This window comes from Schistocerca cancellata, chromosome 2 (assembly GCF_023864275.1).
Source record: "Schistocerca cancellata isolate TAMUIC-IGC-003103 chromosome 2, iqSchCanc2.1, whole genome shotgun sequence".
NCBI lineage: Eukaryota > Metazoa > Arthropoda > Insecta > Orthoptera > Acrididae > Schistocerca > Schistocerca cancellata.
Genome location: NC_064627.1, coordinates 1,055,509,803 through 1,055,533,709, shown reverse-complemented (window position 1 = coordinate 1,055,533,709; position 23,907 = coordinate 1,055,509,803). Strand labels below are relative to the sequence as shown.

The 23,907-nt window shown below is 44.8% G+C and overlaps 1 protein-coding gene and 2 non-coding genes across 5 annotated transcripts in view; 1 reads left to right on the top strand and 2 right to left on the bottom strand.

The window, feature by feature from the left end:
* The window catches only part of LOC126163047 (protein tweety), a 1,031,842-nt gene that overhangs the window by 726,740 nt on the left and 281,195 nt on the right, over nucleotides 1-23,907 (bottom strand). The gene's annotated exons all lie outside the window — the stretch shown is intronic.
* Trnas-uga (transfer RNA serine (anticodon UGA)) lies at nucleotides 7,695-7,771 on the top strand. Its single transcript has one exon. It is a non-coding gene; the product is annotated as a tRNA-Ser (tRNA).
* Nucleotides 20,829-20,901, bottom strand: Trnaa-cgc (transfer RNA alanine (anticodon CGC)). The gene has a single exon. It is a non-coding gene; the product is annotated as a tRNA-Ala (tRNA).

Sequence of the window (23,907 nt, the reverse complement as noted above, 5' to 3'; positions counted from 1 at the left end):
GATGGTTGTTGTCTTGCAAACGTCCCCATCTGTTTACTCAGGGATCGAAACGTGGCTGCACGATCCGTTACAGCCATGCGGATAAGATGCCTGTCATCTCGACTGCTAGTGATACGAGGCCGTTGGGATCCTGCACGGCGTTCCGTATTACCCTCCTGACCCACTGATTCCATATTCTGCTAACAGTCATTGGATCTCGACCAACGCCAGCAGCAATGTCGCGATGCGATAAACAGCAATCGCGGTAGGCTACATTCCGACCTTTATCAAAGTCGGAAACGTGATGGTACGCATTTCTCCTCCTTACACGAGGCATCACAACAACGTTTCACCAGGCAACGCCGGTCAACTGCTGTTTGTGTATGAGATATCGGTAGGAAACTTACCTCATGTCAGCACGTTGTAGGTGTCGCCACCGGAGCCAACCTTGTGTGACTGCTCTGAAAAGCTAATCATTTGCATATCACAGCATCTTCTTCCTGTCGGCTAAATTTCGCGTCTGTAGCACGCCATCTTCGTGGTGTAGCAATTTTAATGGCCAGTAGCGTAGTTCTAGGGGACTGATGACGTCAGATGTTAAGTCCCATAGTGCTCAGAGCCATTTGAACCATTTTTGAACCGTTTTCTTCACAGCCTGTATTGCTGCCAGAGACGGTGACACCCCATACTGAGCACAGTAACCAGTAGTCGGAATGTGTGCGCAAATCTGTTAAGTTGTAATAAACGAAGACCATTTTTGTCTACCGTTATGCATGTTGCAGTTGTTGTGTGTTCTTTACATTGTTCCTGCTTTACTATCACCTGTTTATACTGTTTTGTAGCAAAAAAAATGCAACCTTGCCACATCTCCGATGGTTGGTTTAATTTTGGACACAAGTGAACACATACAGTGAGTGGTAGGAGAAGAACAGCGCGGCCTATCCAGATGGGCGGGGCGGTGAGGGAGCCGCAGGGAGCAACAGTGCCAGGTGGCGAGGTAGGGCGCCGCTGACGCGAGTGAGTCACGCTGTTGCAGCTGTACCTGCCTGCCTTCCAGCCTACCTGCACACACGGCCTTGGCCGGCCTGACACACTCCCGCTGTTGCAGCCAAGGTGCGCGGGAAGCAGCCGGCAGGCAGCGGGCATTTTTCTCACGCCACCGGATAATTAAGTGCCCGCCTCTCGCAACTCGTACATTGTCTAGTACTGGAGTACGTGAACTTATTGTAATTGCTAATCGTACTGCACAGCCAATTTCTATGCAGGTATCAATTTTGTGTCTGCAAATTCAGGTTTCCCTGTTGGTTGATATCATCCAAAAGGCAGTAGACAGCGCATCTCAGGTTGGCCCATGTTTCTGGATTTCCGAAAGGCTTCGGTACAGCCCGATAATGTCGCCTAGTAATCAAAATACGTGCATACCGAATATCCGAACAGATATGCGATTCGATTGAAGACTTCTGTAACTCAAACGTGTCGCTCTTAATGGAGAGGTATCGTCAGAAGGGAAAGAAACGTCTGAGGTAGCTAAAGGTAGGCTCGTAGCGGCGCTATTGGTATGCGTTCCTGAAAAACTTGGATTAACGGATAATTGAAAAAATATTCAAAAAAGACCTCCACAATTCGTTACGGCTTTATTTATTCAGCGTAACAGTGTCACAGAGAAGTTCAACAAACCGCAGTAGCAGGTTCAGAATGGCTCTGAGCACTATGGGACTTAACTGCTGTGGTCATCAGTCCCCTAGAACTAAACCTAACTAACCTAAGGACACCACACACATTCAATCCCGAGGCAGGATTGGAGCCTGCGACCATAGCGGTCGCGCTGTTCCAGACTGTAGCGCCTAGAACCGCTCGGCCACTCCGGCCAGCGCAGTAGCAGGTATTAGGAAGAAGGTGTCGTGCATCTCGGGCAGATTTACACATAAAAAAATTTCAATAGAAGTTCTAAAACGAATGAGAAAACTTATAACTCCCTTTCGCGTATCATCTGACATGACGACCGTGACTCTAAAATTACAAAAATTTGGGCCCGTACAGAAGGGTTTCGAGAACCTTCCATCTCAGGAGAAATGACAGTTATAGAGTGGTAGCTTTCGCCAGACACCTTACGGTGCTCGTAGAACACAGCTGTGAATGCAGTTGTCGAGTAAACGGTATCGAATCATTTATTTTAACTGTCACTACTGCACTTCCAGAGGAAACATCAACCCAAGCTTCTAGAAGGGCTATGGTGTCTTTTTTTCTTTCTTTTTTTTTTTTTTAACTGCTTGCACTGCGCAGACTTTGTTCATACTCATTTTGATTTCTTTCCCTCGAGAGCTGAATAATACGGGATAGAAAGGTTATTTTTGTCCGTTTTCCCTAAGTATACAAACAGCTCTGTTCGTTTTCCTCGAATAACTCAGACAAGTCGTGCTCTTGCAGGCGGATAAACTCAGTTCGCACTGCATTTTAAGGACACAGGGTACTTATAACTGGTGGAAAAAAATCGAAATTTTTTTATTACTTTATTCAAATCTGTAGTCTTTTAGTCTTTCCTGATTACATTGATATATACATTGTAGGGTTTCAAATGAAAAATGACCTGTATATTCCAAATTTTAAAGTTACAGTCATGTATGCCGCCCCGCCCCCTTTATTTCTGTTATAGAAACCAGTATTATTTCGAAGAGAACTGTGAACTTTCTGTTTCCAGCGATTATACGTATGATACATTGTGTATGTTGGTAACAGTGCAGGTTTCTAGTGCCTTTAAATGATTATCTTTGATAGTATTTACTTTTGTTTCGCTGAAGCAGTTTGTTCACGTGTTACTGAATGTTTGTTGCCCAAGTGCTACATATATTTGTGGAAGTACATATCCTTTAGTGTGCAATAAATACGAACTATCCCACGCATCAAGAAATTCAATAAAAGGAAATTCCATGGTAACCAGTTAACAAACAAAGCAAGCCACACTGTCAGTTCTTCAGGGAAGGAACTCCCACATGGCACGCCCCCTGGTGATTCAAACTTTGTGTTAACAATGACACTGTTTGTAGTGGATTTGTTGTTGTTGATGTGGGCATCTTATCTTCTGTGATAAAGGAAGTGGCGAAATTAAACAATGTGATGGCGAAGGCTGGCTCGAAATAATTGAACAACAAAGTAGAAGGAAGGTTTTAGCATCAAAATTAGTTGTTCTGTGTAGATCCTGCAATAAATCTACCTCGAAAATGACTTCGAACATTGTGCATAATTCATATGATGTGAATTTGAAGTTAGTGTATGTAATGCGTGCAATAGGAAAAGGAAAAAAGGTTGCTCAAACGTTCTGTGGTTTGATGGACCTTCCTCCTCCTCCAAGTAGGTTCAGCAAGTACATAAAAATGCTTTAAGGTGTCTTGACGGTTGTGTCTAAACCAGGGACATTGCTGTTACACTTGATGGGTCCGTGCAACGTCGAGGACATTGTTCCTTGAATGGTGTTGTAAGTGCTACTTCTCTAGAGAATGGGAAAGTTGCTGACGAAGTGCTGCCACACCTGCCATGGTAACACTGAAAGACATATTGAACATCAGTGTTCTACGAATTATTATGTTACAATGGAGATATGGAGTGTGATGGAGCTATAAAAATATTTCAGAGGTCGGTGCCCGTTTACAACGTTGGAAGTACCTAAGCGATAGGGACTCTAAAGCTTTCAATAAAATTAATGAGTTCAATGTTTATGATAACACCTTTGTAACAAAACTGGAGCGTTGTGGACATGTGCAAAAATTGGATGCGTGTTAGACTGAGGAAGCTACGAAGAGAAATGAAAGGAAAGTTGTTATCTGTTGGAAAATCTCTGTCTGGCCGAGGCAGATTGACAGAAACTGAAATAGACTTTCTTCAGAGTTATTATGGACTGGTCATTAGACGAACTGCACCTCTGAATGATGTTACAGCAATGGGAAAAGCTGTACGGGTCACCTATTTTCCTAAGTTGCCCACAGATGACCACCCTGTTCGCGGACCTTGCCCTAAAGGAGCAGATTGTTGGTGTGGTTACCAAAAAGCAAAAGAAAGTGGTCCAATATACCATCATAGGTATTCTCTTCCTGAAGCTGTTACTGTGGTGTCACCGCCAGACACCACACTTGCTAGGTGGTAGCCTTTAAATCGGCCGCGGTCCGTTAGTATACGTCGGACCCGCGTGTGCCACTGTCAGTGATTGCAGACCGAGCGACGCCACACGGCAGGTCTAGAGACACGTACTAGCACTCGCCCCAGTTGTACAGCCGACGTTGACAGCCATGGTTCACTGAGAATTACGCTCTCATTTGCCGAGACGATAGTTAGCATAGCCTTCAGCTACGTCAATTGCTACGACCTAGCAAGGCGCCATTTATCTTTTGCTGGTTATCTTATAAAGCCTGTACCGTCAGACCTATGTTCTCCAATTATGGAATAAAGTTAAGTATTCTACCAGTTACCTCCTGTTTGCTAGTCTTATTTCTCTGACCTGTTCCAGACCTCACGACCGTTTGCGTGAGCTTTAACAGCGTGCATTTCGGCCTCCTCACGAAACACGGTCTTGGCACTTATGTCAACACCTCAGTTATGAATGAAATAAAACCAATTTTTAGAGCCCTGAGTGACCCTGTTTTGCTTAGTAAATGTCTTCATGGGGGCACTCAGAATACAAACGAAAGTTTCAACCATTGCATGTGGGAAAGATTATCCAAGAATGTTTTTGTAGGACTAAATACATTAAAAGTTGGTGTACTATATGCAGTGATATGTTTCAATGATGGAGTGAGAGGAAGGTTGGAAGTCCTGAGAAATTCAGGCATAAAATGTGGCTCTAATATGGATGATCAATTGCTTGCATGTGACAGACAACGGGTGCATGAAGCTGAAAGATTCGCTCTTCAAGTTACCAAAGAAGCAAGAAGTGCTAAAAAGAATGCCAAGAGGAAACTTGAAGATGAAGAAATGCTGCAGGATGAAGACTATGATTCAGGAATGTTCTGAGGCACAGTTTAATTGGACTCATATCTTCATTCGCAATTTCCCGCAAGTTGTATTTTTCAGAATTCAGATACAAATATTTGCTAAAGTTTATAAAGCGTTGCTCTGATTTTTTTATGTAACTTGCAATAGTCCATACTTATGTGGTAGACCGAAACTTTATTGCAGAATCAACTAAATTATAGAAAGAATAACATTTTTACTAGGCAAAAAATTAAAATGTAAAATGATATTTTTTATGCTTGTTATATACATAATAGGTGGAATTAAATAGGTCTAGGAACTCAGCCATCATGTCATGCATATCTGGTAAAAATTGGGTCTCCTTCAAATGTATAACTTTAGATTAAACGGTACCTCAATTAGAGAAAGCATTTTGAAGAAAAAATGCCTCAATTTCTTTGCAATTATTTTAATAACCCGAAGCAGGTTCAAAAATATTCAAAATACTTCTAATTTGTTTAGAAAGTGTGCTGCAATACCTGATATCAACCAAAAATCTGTAAAGCATAAACTGTGCCTGAAAGAAATAGGTGTTTTTTACATAATATTGAGCCGGAAAAGTTCCCTGTGTCCTTAAAGCAGGGAGATGTGGTAGTACAGCGCCTAACCCAAGTGGAATTACAGTAACAGCCACACTACACACTTAAGACTGCGAAAACTTGTTTAATTTCGATAATATCTCATTATTAGCAATATATCTTAGGCGAGAGTGTGTCAATTCACATTACTAGACGAGAAAAGAGCTGTCAGCGGACAATTCCCGAATTCTGTCCAGGCCGTTGTTCCAGCATTTTAGAATTATAGCTCTCCAATTGCTATAGACACATTCCTCATAAGATTTGTCGTTAATAACGCGGCCTCATTCAAATAGAACTACAGCACAGACCTAAGAAAACACACGGAGGGAGAAGTCCGCACTCCATAAAGCTGTTTCGCAGTACAAAAAGATGTACGTTCTTCTGAAATTGACAGCAGACCTGAAAAATTTTAATGGTAAGACCCAAACTTGTAAGTTTACATTGAGAGGCCTCGAAGTGGCTCACATTTACTCTGCACAGGAGTTCCCTGCTGCTGTCTAGTTCCTTCCGATATAATGTGTTACAGAACTACAGAGATGATCGTAAAAATGTTTCAGTATCTAATAAATCACTATTTTTATAAGTTGTTTCATTTAGTGACTCTGTCTATGACCAAGCAGTTTTAGTTCACGGAAGAAATGTGTTGTCAGTGGCATACAACTGTCTTGTGTAGCCTGTGACATGTGTACTATGTCCATATTGTGTTCTTCATTCTGAATTCCAGCATTCGAAGAAACATATCAACTTACGTCATGTTTATTAACAACTGCCAGGATGAAAACTTAGGATTGTGAACATTATACTCTCCTTTAGTACTGTCACTATCCGGTCCTACGATCACCAAGCCATTTTCAGGCAATGAAATTGTGTTTTGTTTCTCAAATATCAAATTCTTCTATGATGAACTGTATACCTCTTCGGTAACTAGCAGCCAAAACACAATCTAATAAATTCTAGTCCCGTTTAGTGACTGCCATTCGACGAGAAACAAAGATAAACGTATCTTCCACTTTCAACTAAACATAAAAGCTTAGTAGCTGGGAAAGGGAAGGAAAAGTTACAGGAATATTTTTAACTAATATGATGAAAGAAGACTATTTTATTCAGTTTTGTTTCCATTAGGAAGAGCGTGCTCCACGACCATATTAATGAGATCCAAAACAGCAAGAAGGGTAGGATCGGGCGTTTTTTTTTTAATCTGCTTATTGCAGATCGTTTTGAACTACTGATCAATATCTTCTGTGTAGGTATGTCGGCCCCTGGTAGCTGAGTGGTCAGCGCGGCGGAATTTCATACCTCACAGCCCGGATTCGATTCCCGCCTGGGTCGCAGATTTTCTCCGCTCAGGGACTGGGTGTTGTGTTGTTCTTATCGACATCATTTCATCCCCATACACGCAAGTCGCCGAAGTGGCGTCAACTCGAAAGACTTGCACCAGGGAACGGTCTACCCGATGGGAGGCGCTAACCACACGGCATTTCCATTTCCAGTGGAGGTATATCCAAATTATGACGATTCATCGTAAAATAAAATCGCGCATGGCACCACACTGATATTACTGATAAGAAACAGTTATACTGTTTTAACCATATGGATGTGTGTACACTGGGGTGACAAAAGTCATGGGATACATCTTAACATCGTGTCGGACCTCCTTTTGCCCGGCGTAGTGCAGCAGCTGGACGTGGCATGGACTCACCAAGCCGTTGGAAGTCCCCTGCAGAAATATTGAGCCATGAAACTTCCTGGCAGATTAAAACTGCGTGCCCGACCGAGACTCGAACTCGGGACCTTTGCCTTTCGCGGGCAAGCTGTGAGTACCGGGCGTGAGTCGTGCTTCGGTAGCTCAGTTGGTAGAGCACTTGCCCGCGAAAGGCAAAGGTCCCGAGTTCGAGTCTCGGTCGGGCACGCAGTTTTAATCTGCCAGGAAGTTTCATATCAGCGCACACTCCGCTGCAGAGTGAAAATCTCATTCTGGAAACATCCCCCAGGCTGTGGCTAAGCCATGTCTCCGCTATATCCTTTCTTTCAGGAGTGCTAGTTCTGCAAGGTTCGCAGGAGAGCTTCTTTAAAGTTTGGAAGGTAGGAGACGAGATACTGGCAGAAGTAAAGCTGTGAGTACCGGGCGTGAGTCGTGCTTCGGTAGCTCAGTTGGTAGAGCACTTGCCCGTGAAAGGCAAAGGTCCCGAGTTCGAGTCTCGGTCGGGCACGCAGTTTTAATCTGCCAGGAAGTTTCATATCAGCGCACACTCCGCTGCAGAGTGAAAATCTCATTCTGGAAACATCCCCCCAGGCTGTGGCTAAGCCATGTCTCCGCAATATCCTTTCTTTCAGGAGTGCTAGTTCTGCAAGTTTCGCAGGAGAGCTTCTGTAAAGTTTGGAAGGTAGGAGACGAGGTACTGGCAGAAGTAAAGCTGTGAGGAGCCGCCGTGAGTCGTGCTTCGGTAGCTCAGATGGTAGAGCACTTGCCCGCGAAAGGCAAAGGTCCCGAGTTCGAATCTCGGTCGGGCACGCAGTTTTAATCTGCCAGGAAGTTTCATATCAGCGCACACTCCGCTGCAGAGTGAAAATCTCATTCTGGAAATATTGAGCCATGCTGGCTACATTGCCGTCCATAATAGCGAAAGTGTTGCCGGTGCAGGATTTTTTGCACGAACTGACCTTCGAATATGTCCCATAAATGTTCAATAGGATTCATGTCGGGCGATCTCGGTGCCCAAATCATTCCTCAAATTGTCCACAATGTTCTTCAAACCAATCGCGAACAACTGTGGCCCGGTGACATGGCGCATTATATCCAAAAAAAAATTATGTCGTTCTTTAGGAACATGAAGTCCATCAATGGCTGCAGATGGTCTCAGTTGGTTCAACTGGAGAAGAGGACACAGTCCATTCTATGTAACACAGCCCATACTATTATGGAACACCACCACGTTGCACAGCGCCATGTTGACAACTTGGGTCCATGGATTCGTGAGGTCTGCGCTACAATCGAATCCTACGATTAGCTCTTACCAACGGAAAATCGGGACTCATCTGACCCAGCAACAGTTTTTCCCTCGTCTAGGGTCCAATCGATGTGGTCGCGAGCCCAGAAGAAGTGCTGCAGGCGACGTCGTGATGCTAACAGAGGCACTCGCATCGGTCATCTGCTGCCGTATCTTATTAACGACAGATTCGTCGCGCTGTCCTAACGGATACGTCGTCCGCCCCGATAGCTGAGTGGTCAGCGTGACGGATTGCAGTCCTAATGGCCCGGGTTCGATTCCCGGCTGGGTCGGCGATTTTCTCCGCTCAGGGACTGGGTGTTGTGCTGTCTTCATCATCATTTCATCCCCATCCGGCGCGCAGATGTAATAAGACCTGCACCAAGGCGGCCGGACCTGCCCCGCAAGGGGCCTCCCGACCAGTGACGCCAAACGCTCATTTCCGTTTCCAACGGATACGTTCGTCGTATTGATTTCTGCGCACAGCACTGCTTGTTTATTGGCCCACACAACTCTACGCAAACGACGCTACTCTCGGTAGTTAAGTGAAGGCCGTCGGCCACTGTGTTGTCCGTGGTGAGAGGTGACGCCTCAGATCTGGTATCCTCGGCACACTCGTGACTCTGTGGATCTTGGAATATTTAATTCCCTTAAGGGGCTCCGGAACGCCCTATACTTGCAATGTTAAAATAACGCTTGTAAATTACATCTTTCCTCACAAAGTATTTGAGGTAGGAAGTTGAACTTTTTACAGATTATTTATTGGAATATGGGCTACAACTTAACACAGGGATTTTACAAAATTTTAGTTCAGTTATTAAAGATGATTTTTTTTCAATTGTAATGAAAATTCACAACATTTTTTTGCAATTTTTTATTTATATATTCAAAAATATACAGTTTTGTGGAAAAAGGCTGTGTTAAATTATGCAGAAGGTACTGTGTAACATTTACTGAAAGTTTGAAACAAATGTGTTTGGAAGATCCTTAGAAAACATGTAATTAGTATGAGAAAATAAAAGTTTTGGGAATCGAGCGACAAAGATTGGATTAACTTTTTAGTGCATTCCAGGTCCATAGGATGGATTATCTTCATCCTCTGCAAACTCCTCCTCTAGCTTCCTCTTGTTCCTCCTCCTGTTTACTCTTGCTTGTATTTCTAGACTCTTTACAGCCCTGTCTGCAGCCCGAAGGCGTTCCCTGTCTAAAGCAAGTATCGCTCGTACCCTAAGAGTAACCTACGACTTTCACATCGCTGGCAACGGGTTATACACAATGCTGGTGACTACTTTGAAGGGTAGTAAAACTTTGAAACACGTATCTGTTTTGTACGAGCTACGAGCTGTAAATAAATAGTTGCCACTATTCAACTTCCAACCCTCGTAATTGCATTCAAGATAGCTGCAGAGTAGCTGAAATCGATGTACAATAAACAGATTAAAATTCTACGACCGATGCTGCCCTTCTTGCAATGCTGGATGGGATTATTTTAGTAAATATACAATCACAATTATGGACTAAAGAAAGGAATAAGTTTACTAAATGTCGTATAAAATTTACGGAAAAATTCTTGTTCGAAGACTACAAACAATAATAATCTCAGAAGAACACTCAGGCTTCAGAAAGAAAAGTTCGTATAATGATAATATATTTATAACAAGACTAATTAGTGACAAACGTCGGGAATTTGGCTTAGAAACGCATTTAGCATTTATTGATCCTGAAAGCGCCTTTGATAAGGTAGAAAGACCACCTAGTGTAAAATGTTGGAAATATGATGACCAGACAATCACACAGGAAACAGAAAATACTTTACAAAGATTTACAGGGTGTACATAAAGTCCGGGAACACTTTCAATTATTTATTGCACAAGAACTTAACATTTTACAGGTATCACACATATTGCATTTTGAAGAGAAACTCCGAAAGTTTTATTTACAAACATTCGATAAGCGAACCATGAGTGACCCGTCAGACGTCAATACGGTAATCGAATCCTTGCCACACGCGCCCCAGCATGGCATCGTCGACTGTGGCAGACGCTTCCCCACAAGTAAGAATATCCAGTGACAGTGCTCTCGGCGAAGAATAATGGCCCGTACAGTTTTCGACGTGACAAGGTACAAAAAACATTTACCTTAGGAGAATCACGCTCAAATTCTATGCATTCGTGTGGATGCTTTGTACCGCAGTTCCGACAATTATCTCTGTTCACTTTCCCATTAGTGTGAAAAGTGGCTTCGTCGCTAAAAATTACGCGATCAACAATGCCATCCCAATCCTCATACGACTGCGAACAAAACTCAAAACTCTTGTCTTTGTCGTCGTCATTCAGCTTCTGCACTAGCTTCAATTTGGATGGCTTCATAGACAGCTTCTGTCGCAGGACTTTCCACAGTGCCAATGGAGCCATTTCGAGTTCACGGGATGCACGACGCACCGATTTCTTTGGACTCCTTATGAATGTCTCTCGTACGCGCTCCACGTTCACTCACTCACACTGGGAGGTCCGCTCCTCTTTGCCGGGCACAAGTAACCCGCCTTAACGAATTTGTTGTGCCAGTGGTAAATGGCCTTCCTTGTTGGTGGCTTCTTATCGCTGTAGCATACTTGTTTTTGTCGAACTCCAACACACAGAAAGCTCGCTCCGCACCTGAACTCGCCATGTTTGCGACTAGCGTGACTATCGACAAATTACCAAACTACTCTGTGGCGGTATACATGAAAAAAAAAAACTTTCAGAATTTCTCTTCAAGATGACATATGTATGATATCTGTTTCGTTCTTGTGCAATAAATAATTGAAAGTGTTCCCGGAATTCATGTACACCCTTTATATATGTACAGATTAAGGCAAACCGCAATATATTCCAACTCTCTCGGGAAATAAGACAAAAAATAATGGCTTCCAAAGGAAAAAATCCAGTCATAATAATAATTGAGAAAATTAATGCAAAAGTATCCCACTTCAGTTATCCAGAAGGTGATATTAGTTTTACCTACGACAAAGATATTGAGAAGACGGTTACTAAATACCAAGCTGTCTGTCAAGCAATTGGAACAACTTTGGGAAGAAAAACAAAAGAGAAACACAAATGAAATTCTGTTAAGTTATAGCTGTACCTACTCTGGTATAGGTTTCCGAATCATGGAGAGTAACAAAAAAAAAAAATCACATCTACATGCAGCAGAGACGAAGTTCATGAGATATTCAAGATGCTGTAATAAAATGAATAAAATAAGGAATGAAACAGAAAGAGCTGGCTTAAAAATCTTTTCTGTTAATGACAAAATAGAAGAGAATAGAATGAAGTGGATCACGTTCATAGAATGAGAGAAAACACAGTGCAAAAAACATAACGAACTATCGGCAAACTGGAAGAGGGAACTAGGTAGACCTCGTATGGGATGCATGGATGGAAGGAGACCGGAACAGGCGATTACAACATCTAAACGTTGCAAGCAGATGACGACGATGATCATGACGACGATGGAAGGAATGTAAGCTCAGTATTTGACAGTGATTCGGGTTCCCCGCCCAGCCCGAGCATCGCTTCTCTCACAGAGGGCTCCGCCGCCACCGCAGGTGTGTCACGTGGCCCACGCCAGCCAGTTGGTCCTGGCTCGTCTACGATGCCTTCAGTACTCGCCGCTGGTAGTAAAGTGATCGACCTTGCCTACATTTACGTTTTTCCACTCGAATTAGCCCCTGGACTGGTTGCACATGCCTACGATGACTTCCGCTGCACACTGGTTAGCTGTACACTTCGTGAACTCCGTCGTCATCGATCGCAGGAACCGCCTGTTTGTTCCACACCCGTCTTGCGTCACCTGCTGTGCGAGTGACCATTAACTGTGTTCCGCCTACGCTGAGTAGGAGAGAAAAGCCAGCACTCAAGATAGACAGGGCAACACATACAAACGATGAAAGAGTTTACAGTGAGAGCTCTTTTAGTGAAGCTGGTGTAGTTGGCAACAGTGTCGGCTGTAACAGAACTGAACTTTGGACAGACTACCTACCACAGCTCTCCTGAGGATTTCGCCCACTTCGCTCATCTGACAAGGGACGACAAATCCAAAGGAAACTGAATTTTCTCTTGTTTCACGCTGTTGTAGAACGTGGTTAGAAGCAACGAATGCTACCCTACTACGATGTGCTCCTCCAGCGTTTCCAGGAAGCTGATGTTCAAAGTTTTAGAGCCTAGCGAATACCGTACGAGAGCGCTAGCTGCCGAGACGATAACGCAACCAGCCTAGGCAGCGGACTACAAAGTCTCTGCTGTGTTCCAGACTCGTCATTTTATTCTCTTTACCATAATGTCCCACCAAACACTTGTGTCGCAGCAACGAATCGAGTTTCCTCGAAAAGTAACAATATTTATTGTAATCATAATGGTACAATCCTGGCGACGAATAGTGGAGATATAATAAGGAAGCCTCATGACAGGCACATTTGTTTATTGATACATTGATGTGCGTATCGCAGTGAAGTCATAACGGGCTATACCTACCTTGCGACGTATACTTTTTATAGCCAAGTCTAGAATCTGCTGAAACGATTGCAGAACCCTTGTACACTGTTACAGGAACGAGAGAAGTACCGTCCCGTGAAGATAGCATTCCTCTTCAATCCTTGCTACTGCATGAGTTGACAGCTACGGCATTCGTAACTGTGTTGACACACACACTGCGTCGAAAACTATTCCTTGACTGCTGTTCTCGTAAAAAAGCACTGAAATCTTTTTTTCACTACCATTATGAACAATCACAAAGTGGCATTCCTAGAACGTGCTTGGTGCAACTCTGTACTACATTTCTCACATTTTTACGATAAATACTGCGTATATACGACTGACTTGACAAGGATAACTTTTAGTGCGTGCAAGAATGAAATCAATAAATAACTGTACATTTCGCCAAGGATCTTGACTACCATTATCATTACTGTTACTGTTCCTTTCCAAAGAATAATGATTCTTTGTGGCGATACGAGTATTTGGTAAAAGATAAGAAGAAAAGCAAAGTGATAAGCGAGAAACGCAGTGGCAAGCACTCTTGGCGTCATCTGCCCCCTCGTCTGGTTGCTCCTGCGCTGTTGCTCGGTGGCTGGCGTTCAACAGCCCCGTAAAACCTTGAAGATCGATTAGTCTAAAACGCTCGAGAAGTGCATCGTACTAGAACGACATTTCTTACATCCCAATATATTCTACAATCGAGTTGATGAGAAAAATCCGTTACCTGGATACGTATACGTTTATAGTTATACAGGGTGGTCCATTGATCGTGACGGAGCCAAATATCTCACGAAATAAGCGTCAAACGAAAGAAACTACAAAGAACGAAACTTGTCTAGCTTGATGGGGGAAACCAGATGGGGCTATGGTTGGCCCGCTAGATGGCGCTGCCATAGGTCAAACGGATATCAACTGCGTTTTTTTAAATAGGAACCCCCATTTTTTATTACATATTCGTGTAGTACGTAAAGAAATATGAATGTTTTAGTTGGACCACTTTTTTCGCTTTGTGATGGATGGCGCTGTAATAGTCACAAATATATGGCTCACAATTTTAGACCAACAGTTGGTAAAGGTAGGTTTTTTTAAATTAAAACACACAACGTAGGTACGTTTGAACATTTTATTTCGGTTGTTCCAATGTGATACATGTACCTTTGTGAACTAATCATTTCTGAGAACGCATGCTGTTACAGCGTGATTATCTGTAAATACCACATTAATGTAATAAATGTTCAAAATGATGACCGTCAACCTCAATGCATTTGCAATACGTCTAACGACATTCCTCTCAACAGCGAGTAGTTCGCCTTCCGTAATGTTCGCACATGCATTGACATTGCGCTGACGCATGTTGTCAGGCGTTGTCGGTGGATCACGATAGCAAATATCATTCAACTTTCTACACAGAAAGAAATCCGGGGACGTCAGATCCGGTGAACGTGCGGGCCATGGTATGGAGCGTCGAAGACCAATCCACCTGTCATAAAATATGCTATTCAATACCGCTTCAACCGCACGCGAGCTATGTGCCGGACATCCATCATGGTGGAAGTACATCGCCATTCTGTCATGTAGTGAAACATCTTGTAGTAACATCGGTAGAACATTACGTAGCGAATCAGCATACACTGCACCATTTAGATTGCCATCGATAAAATGGGGGCCAATTATCCTTCCTCCCATAATGCCACACCATACATTAACCCGCCAAGGTCGCTGATGTTCCACTTGTCGCAGCCATCGTGGATTTTCCGTTGCCCAATAGTGCATATTATACCGGTTTACGTTACCGTTGTTGGTGAATGACGCTTCGTCGCTAAATAGAACGCGTGCAAAAAATCTGTCATCGTCCCGTAATTTCTCTTGTGCTAAGTGGCAGAACTGTACGCGGCGTTCAAAGTCGTCGCCATGCAATTCCTGGTGCATAGAAATATGGTACAGGTGCAATCGATGCGATGTAGCATTCTCAACACCGACCTTCTAGAGATTCCCGATTCTCGCGCAATTTGTCTGCTACTGATGTGCGGATTAGCCGCGACAGCAGCTAAAACACCTACTTGGGCATCCTCATTTGTTGCAGGTCGTGGTTGACGTTTCACATGTAGCTGAATACTTACTGTTTCCTTAAATAACGTAACTATCCGGCGAACGGTCCGGAAACTTGGATGATGTCGTCCAGGATACCGAGCAGCAAACATAGCACACGCCCGTTGGGCATTTTGATCACAATAGCCATACATCAACACGATATCGACCTTTTCCGCAATTGGTAAACGGTCCATTTTAACACGGGTAATGTATCACGAAGCAAATACCGTCCGCACTGGCGGAATGTTACGCGATACCACGTACTTATACGTTTGTGACTATTACAGTGCTATCTATCACAAAGCGAAAAAAGTGATCCAACTAAAACATTGATATTTCTTTACGTACTACACGAATATGTAACAAAAAATGGGGGTTCTTATTAAAAAAAAAACGCAGTTGATATCCATTTGACCTATGGCAGCGCCATCTAGCGGGCCAACCATAGCGCCATCTGGTTTCCCCCTTCAAGCTAGACGAGTTTCGTTCTTTGTAGTTTTTTCGTTTGATGGTTATTTCGTGAGATATTTGGTCCGGTCACTAACAATGGACCACCCTGTACAGTGTGATTCAGCTGCCCCTACCGATGTTCAAAAATGGTTCAAATGGCTCTGAGCACTATGGGACTTAACATCTGTGGTCATCAGTCCCCTAGAACTTAGAACTACTTAAACCTAACTAACCTAAGGACATCACACACATCCATGCCCGAGGCAGGATTCGAACCTGCGACCGTAGCAGTCGCGCGGTTCCGGACTGAGCGCCTAGAACCGCTAGAACACCGCGGCCGGCCCCTACCGATGTCGTTCTGTGCAACCCCACGTGACAAAAAATGTTGTTGGCCAGTTTGCTCTGGAAATGTAGAACACACTGTCTAAATCTCGCAGAATAACTGATAAATTATACGAAGACATCACAGACTTCTTATACAATTTCTGTTTATGAAACTACTTTAGCACATTAACACTGCGAGTGACATATTGATTTTCTGATTGGGTTATGTACCGGAAAATTGTTACTTCTATGCTTCCCATTTCGTCACCTGCTGATTTCGTTGTTTCTGATAGTGAAACACACTTTGTAGAGGAATGTTTCTGAATAATTTACGGTTGATTAAGTAACATAAACGGGATAAAGTTACAGGGATATTCAATACTGAATGGGTACACCGCTAATTACACAAAGAAACATTGGAGACATTTGGGAAAGAATGGCAGGACTAAGGTGTATCTTGGTCCACAGACACAATGTAACTCACGAGTAGCTCTCAGTTGTTGTATGATTCCCTTTGCTAAAGGTCAGCCAAAGCGCTGAGAGAGAGAACTTATACCGATTACGTGTCACTGCTACAGACGTGGGGCGGGTTGCATAGAACGGTATCGGTAGGGGCAGCTGTATACTGCGTAACGTATGTACACAGTGTGTTGTAGCTCTACTGGGACAGATATCGGACCCGAGAGGCGGAGAGCCGGCGTAATTAGTGACACACGACGCGTCGGAGTGGGTACCGCCGCTGGCTGCAGTGGGAACAGAGCAGGCGGGGCTCGGCCGGACCGCTCACTCATTACGCCGCGCAGCTTAATCGGGATGACCGCCGACTGCCCGCCGCCCTATCCCGCCAGCGCGCCGGATACGGCTCATCAGCAACAATCGCAAGTCGCGAGCAACGCGATGAGGTGACGTGAGGTGAGGCCAGATCGCACACGACGCCACTTCCTCACTCTCCCGTATCGACATCCTGACTCTGCTTTTCGATCGCGAATACATTCGCGCTCTGCCGGGATCAAAGTTAAGGCGGAACCTCAATTCTGGGCTTTAAAACGGTCACTGCATGAAGGCGGCTTGTAACAGACGTGAAACTACAAGGGCAGTTCAATAAGTAATGCAACACATTTTTTTTTCTGAAACAGGGGTTGTTTTATTCAGCATTGAAATACACCAGGTTATTCCACAATCTTTTAGCTACACACCATTATTTTTCAACGTAATCTCCATTCAATGCTGCTGCCTTACGCCACCTTGAAATGAGGGCCTGTATGCCTGCACGGTACCATTCCACTGGTCGATGTCGGAGCCAACGTCGTACTGCATCAATAACTTCTTCATCATCCGCGTAGTGCCTCCCACGGATTGCGTCCTTCATTGGGCCAAACATATGGAAATCCGACGGTGCGAGATCGGGGCTGTAGGGTGCATGAGGAAGAACAGTCCACTGAAGTTTTCTGAGCTCCTCTCGGGTGCGAAGACTTGTGTGAAGGCTTCCGTTGTCATGAAGAAGGAGAAGTTCGTTCAGATTTTTGTGCCAACGAACACGCTGAAGTCGTTTCTTCAATTTCTGAAGAGTAGCACAATACACTTCAGAGTTGATCGTATGACCATGGGGAAGGACATCGAACATAATAACCCCTTCAGCGTCCCAGAAGACTGTAACCATGACTTTACCGGCTGAGGGTATGGCTTTAAACTTTTTCTTGGTAGGGGAGTGGGTGTGGCGCCACTCCATTGATTGCCGTTTTGTTTCAGGTTCTAAGTGATGAACCCATGTTTTATCGCCTGTAACAATCTTTGACAAGAAATTGTCACCCTCAGCCACATGACGAGCAAGCAATTCCGCACAGATGGTTCTCCTTTGCTCTCTATGGTGTTCGGTTAGACGTCGAGGGACCCAGCGGGAACAAACCTTTGAATATCCCAACTGGTGAACAATTGTGACAGCACTACCAACAGAGATGTCAAGTTGAGCACTGAGTTGTTTCAAGTTGAGCACTGAGTTGTTTGATGGTGATCCGTCGATCATCTCGAACGAGTGTGTTCGCACGCTCCGCCATTGCAGGAGTCACAGCTGTGCACGGCCGGCCCGCACGCGGGAGATCAGACAGTCTTGCTTGACCTTGCGGCGATGACACACGCTTTGCCCAACGACTCACCGTGCTTTTGTCCACTGCCAGATCACCGTAGACATTCTGCAAGCGCCTATGAATATCTGAGATGCCCTGGTTTTCCGCCAAAAGAAACTCGATCACTGCCCGTTGTTTGCAACGCACATCCGTTACAGACGCCATTTTAACAGCTCCGTACAGCGCTGCCACCTGTCGGAAGTCAATGAAACTATACGAGACGAAGCGGGAATGTTTGAAAATATTCCACAAGAAATTTCCGGTTTTTTCAACCAAAATTGGCCGAGAAAAAAAAAGTGTTGCATTACTTATTGAACTGCCCTCGTATTTCGAAGTGTGCTACTTCATAGTTTTGTACGTAAAAGTGCAGTACTTTAGCGCAACCATAGAAAGAATTTGTGAGTAAAGGTGACTACATTCTGTACATTATGAAAGAACACAACGTGTTCGCATTCGTTTAAATGTTGGTTGTTTATAAGAATAACGTGTTATGTTTTGTGTAATAAGGAGCAACGTCTGCCATCACCTGTCTGAAAAGCAGAGAGCCAGGGCAGGTGTCTGCAGTTTACCATTCTGCTGTACTGGTCCTCACGTCGGTCGGGATCCCTCAGCACTATGCAGGATCTTAGCGGCCCCGCGCGATTAGCGCCCGAGAGGGCAGACACACTTTTCGTACAGGCACTTCACGTAGCTTGACGCAGATATTGGGTCGGTCTGCAGCGGCGCGAGTCTCCACGAGGACAGGAGGACGGCGTCTGAAGCACCGTGGTCTGTTACCACGGCGACCTTCGTTACCGCTTCGAATGAGGAGAGGGGCGCGCCGACAATATTGCGCCAATGGCACAGGACGCCACTGCGTCCTTTCAGATGAGTCCCGTTTCCGTGTACTATATCATCGTGGACGTGACGGGGTGTGGAGACTCCGAGGAGAACACACGCGCTAGACTGCGCTTCGACATCGTCCTAAGGAGTCAGCAGTATCAACGTTACCGTATTAACAACACGTGCAATTCACCTGTTCACATTACTGCCCGTAGGTACTGCCGCGATCCAAGTAAAAGTAGAGTGCGTTGTTTCAGAGAGCAAGCAGCGAACGTTTCGTGCGAAAAGTGACAACCGGTCCTAAATGACGAAAAGTGTGACGTGATCTACATCAGTATAAAAGGTATCCGTTAAATTTCGGTTACACGATAAATCACACAAATAGGTTGTCAATTCAAACACAGTGTGGCGTGTTGCTTTTTGTTCAAGCTTTTTATTGTTGATGTACGAAGCGTTCTCTCTTCCTGTTGGTTCTACTGTACTTGACACTTTGCCGAAATATCGCAGATCTTTTATTTTGAGTTTCACGTGACAAAATAGCTCTTCACCGCGAAATATCATGAACTGGCGTCAGAAAACTCTTAGAGCGACACGTGGAATTTAGGTAATTCGAACCGTGTGACGAAGCCCTAACACCTGTCAACGAGAGTAACAGAATAATAATTTCGTGTAGCTCAGTGGCCTGGTGCATCGGACAGCACTACGGCAGCTTGCGCGTGCGCAGTCTATCCTAGGACAAGGACTTGAACCTCCGACGGGGGAGGGGGGAGAGGGGGGGGGGCGCAAACTGTGACAAGGTGCCTCAGACCACGCGACTGGGTTTTATTTATTTATTTAGGAGTTAGGCAACATTGGCGATACAGCTATCAGTTGTACAGAGTTAACACACGACTTTAAATTACAGTAATAGGGCAGCATAAGCATAATTTTGCGGATGATATAACAAGTCTACATACAGACATATAAGTCTTAATTTAAAAAGTGTACTTAAGAATGGTAATTTGAGTATTCATGAACAAATGCAAGTACTTAATTTAAAATACGTAATATAGAGATATTATTCTAATCAGGCTGTCCACATAAGATTACTTGAGCCACGTGACTTACAGTACCAGGTTTAAATCTGTGCCGGCAGCTGTGACCGAGCGGTTCTAGGCGTTTCAGTCCGGAACCGCACTGCTGCTACGGTCGCAGGTTCGAATCCTGCCTCGGGCATTGATGTGTGTGATGTCCTTAGGTTAGTTAGGTTTAAGAAGTACTAAGTCTAGAGGACTGATGACCTCAGATGTTAAGTCCCATAGTGCTTAGAGCTATTTGAACCATTTTTTAAATCTGTATATCAGCTTCTTTTAAGTATTCCTCTATTAAACTGTATGTATTTGCATCGAAGTGGAGAGTGAGGAACACTTGTATGGAGAGGGAAACCCCTTGCAATCTGTGTCCTGTACAATACTTAGTGTGCTTCCTTGCCAGTTTTAAATGATTCAGATTGGCTACGTCAGTATGACCCTGATTACATAGCCCACAAACCAGAATTTTTGTCGATGTAAATGTGCGGGGTAACATTCAAGTCTCATACGACTTTGATTACTTAGCTTCACATAGTCGTGCCAAGGTCGAGGGGAGATGCCCGTTTGTGTGGCCGCTAGGTGCCTGCTGTATGTTGCTGAGATACGGGCCATTCACGGTTCCGCTCCCGGTAAGCAGTTTCCTTGATCGTAGGTTGGAAATCGGTGTTAGGAATTAATGTAATCTTTTAAAAGTTGAGAGTCAGAGAGAGGAGGAGGAGGAGGAGGAGATTAGTGTTTAACGTCCCGTCGACAACGAGGTCATTAGAGACGGAGCGCAAGCTCGGGTGAGGGAAGGATGGGGATGGAAATCGTCCGTGCCCTTTCAAAGGAACCATCCCGGCATTTGCCTGAAGCGATTTAGGGAAATCACGGAAAACCTAAATCAGGATGGCCGGAGACGGGATTGAACCGTCGTCCTCCCGAATGCGAGTCCAGTGTGCTAACCACTGCACCACCTCGCTCGGTGCGAGTCAGAGAGCTGTAGCAGATGATCCTAGCGTTGGTGGCTCGTAAGCGTTTCTTATGTAGCGCGCTCCGCAAGAGCACTTGCATGACTGCTACTAGCACGATTAACCCAGCCGGCTTTGATTGCAGCCGCAGTAAATTCTCATTACCCTCAACCCCCCTCCCCTCTCCCAGTCTTCTTCCTCGTTCCTACCGCCGGCCGATGTGGCCGTGCGGTTCTAAGCGCGTCAGTTTGGAACCGCGTGACCGCTACGGTCGCAGGTTCGAATCCTGCCTCGGGCATGGATGTGTGTGATGTCCTTAGGTTAGTTAGGTTTAAGTAGTTCTAAGTTCTAGGGGACTGATGACCTCAGTAGTTAAGTCCCATAGTGCTCAGAGCCATTTGAACCATTTGAACCGTTCCTATCACCACCCATTCTTCACTGCCGCAAGTCGCAAGCATCTGCGTTACCTTTATACTCATGATTTATTTTCGCATACGAACTAATTTTTACATTTTTTTGGGGTGGAGGTGCGTATGTGTTAAGAAGTACACTCATGCTCATAAATTACGGATAATTGGAGAACGTGGTGCCACACAACGTGGTACTACACAAAACTGACGCTAATAGCATAGGCACATAGGGAACATACACGGCATAGATCTCGGTATTGGTGATAAGTTGAGAAAACCGTCCCGAAACACATGTGCTACAAAACGCCACTGTTTCCTACGCATGTACCCCGACATCAATGTAGGATATGATCACCATGCACACGTACACAGGCCGCACAACGGGTTGCCATACTTTGGATCAGGTGGTCGAGCAGCTGCTGGGGTATAGCCTCCCACGCTTGCAACAGTGCCTGTCGGAGCTCCTGAATTGTCGCAGGGGTTTGAAGACGTGCAGCGATACATCGACCGAGAGCATCCCAGACCTGCTCGATGGGGTTTAGGTCTGGAGAACAGGCAGACCACTCCATTCGCCTGATATCTTCTATTTCAAGATACTCCTCCACGATGGCAGCTCGGTGGGGCCGTGCGTTATCATCCATCAGGAGGAAGGTGGGTCCCACTGCACCCCTGAAAAGGCGGATGTACTGGTGCAAAATGACTTCCCGATACACCTGACCTGTTGCAGTACCTCTGTCAAAGACGTGCACCAATCATAATCCCACCCCACACCATCAAACCACGACCTACATACAGATCCCTTTCAAGGACATTAAGGGGTTAGTATCTGGTTCCTGGTTCACGCCAGATGAAAACTGGGCGAGAATCACTGTTCAAAGTATACCTGGACTCGTCCGTGAACATAACCACTGTTCCAATGACCATGTAATGTGTTCTTGACACCAGGCTTTACGGGCTATCCCGTGACCAGGGGTCAATGGAATGCACCTTGCAGGTCTCCGGGCAAATAAAGCATGTCTGTTCCGTAATAATCTTGAGATCACACTTTTTGGCACACGGAGGGCCCGTGCTACGACCTGTTGTGTTTGAGCAACCTCCTGTCGCCCTAGTATTCTACCCCTCATAACGTCATCAATATGTGTTCTTTGAGCCATTTTCAACACACAGTCACCATTAGCACGTCTGATAACGTCTCCACACTTACTCGCTGCACCGTACTCTGGCGTGCACCAACACACCTCTGCGTATAAGGACTGCTGCAAGTGCCACCGTGCGAAGACCGCAGGACAAATGCACCGTATGGTCATATCCCGAGGTGATTTAAACTAGCAAACCGCCCACCAGAGCGTTGTTTCACCATGTATCAGCATTATCCTTAACTTATGAGCATAAGTGTAGTTAATTGTTTTTTTGTACAGATGGATGCACACCTTGTTGTAGTGTGCCTTCGGACCACGACTTCGAGACGTCACTGTTAACGGTGAGTACCGTTCGTCAGTTTCTATAGCTAAGTGCAGGGGAGACAAGTTTAATTTTCTGTACCTGACTTGGTTTGGTATCACGGAGCCCACCGAGGAAGCAACCATGAATTTTCGGATAGGGAATACCAAAATAACGGAAAGGCGCCCCGGAGTGTAATTACCTTAACGCATGAAAACCAACGATCTTGCGCTATCTAGGTACCATCAGCTTCGGTAGAGAGATATTCAATTGCTGTCTTGTTCCTTCTAGGGGAAGGGCGACTGCTAAAAGGCAGTTTTAGTAAACGCGAGATCAAATCGGAAGGAACTGCGTGTACACGGCATGTTGTTGTTGTTGTTGTTGTTGTGGTCTTCAGTCCTGAGACTGGTTTGATGCAGCTCTCCATGCTACTCTATCCTGTGCAAGCTGCTTTACCTCCCAGTACCTACTGCAACCTACATCCTTCTGAATCTGCTTAGTGTATTCATCTCTTGGTCTCGCTCTACGATTTTTACCCTCCACGCTGCCCTCCAATACTAAATTGGTGATCCCTTGATGCCTCAGAACATGTCCTACCAACCGATCCCTTCTTCTTGTCAAGTTGTGCCACAAACATCTCTTCTCCCCAATCCTATTCAATACTTCCTCATTAGTTATGTGATCTACCCATCTAATCTTCAGCATTCTTCTGTAGCACCACATTTCGAAAGCTTCTATTCTCTTCTTGTCCAAACTATTTATCGTCCATGTTTCACTTCCATACATGGCTACACTCCATACAAATACTTTCACAAACGACTTCCTGACACTTAAATCTACACTCAATGTTAAAAAATTTCTCTTCTTCAGAAACGCTTTCCTTGCCATTGCCAGTCTACATTTTATATCCTCTCTACTTCAACCATCATCAGTTATTTTGCTCCCCAAATAGCAAAACTCCTTTGAAAACCAACGATCTTGCGCTATCTAGGTACCATCAGCTTCGGTAGAGTCTTGCTGTCTTGTTCAAATCGCTCTGAGCACTATGCGACTTAACTTCTTAGGTCATCAGTCGCCTAGAACTTAGAACTAATTAAACCTAAGTAACCTAAGGACATCACACACATCCATGCCCGAGGCAGGATTCGAACCTGCGACCGTAGCGGTC